The sequence below is a fragment of the Phacochoerus africanus genome, chromosome 1 (assembly GCF_016906955.1).
Source record: "Phacochoerus africanus isolate WHEZ1 chromosome 1, ROS_Pafr_v1, whole genome shotgun sequence".
NCBI lineage: Eukaryota > Metazoa > Chordata > Mammalia > Artiodactyla > Suidae > Phacochoerus > Phacochoerus africanus.
Window position 1 is genome coordinate 244,359,294 of NC_062544.1, and position 3,864 is coordinate 244,363,157.

A 3,864-nucleotide genomic window follows, 5' to 3' on the forward strand; every position below is an offset into this window, starting at 1 on the left:
TTTTTTCCTAGCGCAATCTCTCTGCACATGTACAAAGACATGGAAATCCTTAATATCATCTCTAAAACCATGGGACACTATGTTTGTTCTCTAGATCAAATATGTCATATGGAGTTGACTGATTTTTCTTTTTTAAACCAGGATATATATTTCCCCCAACCAACTTTTGGGGTGTCAAGGTAATAGTTAAGCTTAATGAAACAGAAGGAAAATTGTTAATAGAAATAACATGAGCATTCATTTTTCTACTGTTTGTATGATCTCAGGCAGTACCTTCTTTTTTTCTTAAGAATTTATCTTCTACAGCAGGAGTTTCAAGGACAGCTGGTTTGGAGATTTAAAAAGGTATCTACCTCTTAACTCATTGCTTCCCATGACCTGATTTTGCAGGCAGTCAGAATACTGCTCCTAACACTAGCATTTCTTCTGTGTCTCTTCTGTGATGCTCAACTGAGAATGAATTATTTAGCTTGTTAAACTGTAAATTCTAGAACAATCTCTTGTCACTGTGCTCACTTTTTCCAAATTTCAAATAGTCCTTTGTAATACTACAGCATATTTGAGAGTAAAAAAGAATGAAATACTGCTATTTGCAGCAAAGTGGATCAACCTAGAAAATATTATGCTTAGTGAAACAAGTCACACAGAAAGAAAAATACTATATATTATAACTTATATGGGGAATCTAAGAAAATAAGGCAAATTAATATATATACAAAACAGAAATAGACTCAGTGATAGAAAAAAAACTATGGTTACAAAATAAGAGCTGGAGAGGGAAAGGGAAGAATTAGGATGATGAGATTAGCAGATACAAACTGCTATACACAAAACAGATAAGCAACAAGGATTTACTGTATAGCACAGGGAATTATATCCATTATCTTATAATAACCTATAAGGAAATATATTCTTTAAAATTACTGGATCACTATGTTTTACACCTGAAACTAATACAATATTATAAATCAACTATGCTGCAATTAAAAAAAGGTAACTAAAGCTATTACTCAACCAAAGCCATTAATCAACAATCATCATTAAACATTTTCTGAATTAAAATTGTAAATATTATTCTTTTTGTTGGAGATTAAAAAAATGCTTCCTGAAAGTAAATTTTGTTGTTGTTTTTCTCATTTAAATCATTATCATTGAACACTTTAATTCAAGAGAACTTTATGAAACTTTGACAAAGCTCTATTTTTCTTTTTTTCTAAAGATCTATTTTCCTATATTAAGTTTTATTGAAGTATAATTGATTTAAAAAGTTGTGGTAATTTCTTCTGTAGAAAAAACTGATTCAGTCAAGTATATACACATAATCAGTCTCTTTCAGATTCTTTTCTCACGTATATTATCACTGCATATTGGGTAGAGTCCTCTGTGCTATACAATATGTACCCACTGACCAATAATTCTATATACTTCAATGTGCATATACCAATCCCAAACTCTCAGGCCATCCCTCCCATCCCTCTACCCGTCCTCTTTGGTAGTCAAAAGTTTTTTAAAGCCTGTGAATCATTTTCTGTTCTGCAAATAAGTTCACTTATGTCTTTTTTTTTTTTAGATTCCACATATAACTGACATCATATGATACTTATCTTTCAATGAATAACTTCACTTAATACAATACTTTCTAGGTCTATCCATGTTGCTGCAAAGGGCATTATTTCATTTTTATGGCCGAGTGATATTCCATTATATATGTATACTATAACTTTATCATTTCCTCTGGTGATGACTATTTAGATCCCTTCCTTGTATTGGCTATTGTAAATAGTGCTGCAGTGAACATTGAGGTGCATGTATCTTTTTGAATAAAATTTTCTGTGGATGGTGAGCAAGAATGAGATTGCTGGATCATATGGTAGTAATATTTTAGTTTTATGTGGAACCACTGTACTATTTTCCATAGTGGCTGTACCAATTTATGTTTATACTAACAGTGTAGGAGGGTACACTTTTTTCCACATCCTGTCCAGCATTTGTTTGTAGACTTTTTGATGATGACCACTTTGGATGGTGTAAGATGGTACCTCATCATAATTTTGATTTGCATTTCTCTAATAATTAGTGATGTTGAGCATCTTTTCATATTTTTTTTCAGTTTGTATATATTCCTTGGAGAAATGCCTGTTTTGGTCTTCTGTCCATTTTCAATTGGATTGCTTCTGGTTTTTTTGGTTTGTTTGTTTTGTGGGGAAGTGATTTTTTCTTTATTGTTTCCCCAATACATTACTTTTTTTCTACCGTACAGCATGGTGATCCAGTTACCCATACATGTACACATTCTTTTTTCTCAAATTATCTTCACCCATCATAAGTGACTACACATAGTTCCCAGTGCTACACAGCAGGATCTCATTGCTAATCCATTCCAGAGGCAATAGTTTACATCTATTAACACCAAGCTCCCAATCCATCCCACTCCCTGCCCCTCCCCCTTGTCAAACACAAGTCTATTCTCCAAGTCCATGATTTTCTTTCCTGTGGAAAGGTTCATTTGTGCCGTATATTAGCTTCCAGATATAAGTGAAATCATATGGTACTTGTCTTTTTCTGACTTTCTACACTCAGGATAAGAGTCTCTAGTTCCATCCATGTTGCTGCAAATGGCATTATTTCATTCTTTTTATGGCTGAGTGGTATTCCATTGTGTATATGTACCATATCTTCCTAATCCAATCGTCAGTCGATGGACATTTGGGTTGTTCCCATATCTTGGCTATTGTGAATAGAGCTGCCATGAACATGCGGGTGCATGTGTCTTTTTTAAGGAAAGTGTTGTCCGGATATATGCCCAAGAGTGGGATGGCTGGGTCACATGGGAGTTCTATGTATGGATTTCTAAGGTACCTCCATACTGTTCTCCATAGTGGTTGTACCAGCTTACATTCCCACCAAACAGTGCAGGAGGGTTGCCTTTTCTCCACACCCGCCTCCAGCATTTGTTATTTGTGGGCTTATTAATGATGGCCATTCTGAGTGGTGTGAGGTGGTATCTGATGGTACTTTTGAGGTGCATTTCTCTAATAGTCAGGGATGTTGAGCATTTTTTCATGTGCTTGTTGGCCATCTGTGTATCTTCCTTGGAGAAGTATCTATTCAGGTCTTTTGCCCATTTTTCCATTGGGTTGTTGGCTTTTTTGCTGTTGAGTTGTATAAGTTGTTTGTATATTTGAGAGATCAATCCCTTGTCAGTTTCATCATTTGAAACTATTTTCTCCCATTCTGTAAGTTGTCTTTTTGTTTTATTTTTGGTTTCCTTTGTGTGCAAAAGCTTGTCAGTTTGATTAGGTCCCACTGGTTTAGTTTTGCTTTTGTATCTGTTGCTTTGGGAGAATGACCTGAGAAAATATTCATGAGGTTGATGTCAGGGAATGTCTTGCCTATGTTGTCTTTCAGGAGTTTGATGGTGCCTTGTCTTATATTTAAGTCTTTCAGCCATTTGGAGTTTATTTTTGTGCATGGTGAGAGGGTGTGTTCTAGTTTCATTGATTTGCATGCAGCTGTCCAGGTTTCCCAGCTTGTGTTTTTGATATTGTACAATATTATTTCTTCCAAACAAACGCATGGTATATCTTTCCATATGTTTGTATCTTTTGGATATTAAACCATTGTCAGTTACTTCATTTTCAAATATATTCTCCATTCTGTGCGTTGTGCTTTCATTTTGTTTATGTTTTCTTTTGCTTTGCAAAGCTTTTAAGTTTAATTTGTTTAGTTTTGTTTTTATTTTCGTTACTCTAGAAGGTGTTAATCTGAGAAGATTTTGCTGTGGTTTATCTTACACAGTGTTTGGCTTGTTTTTCTCTACGAATTTTATAGTATTCAGTCTTACATTTAGTCTTTTATCCATTT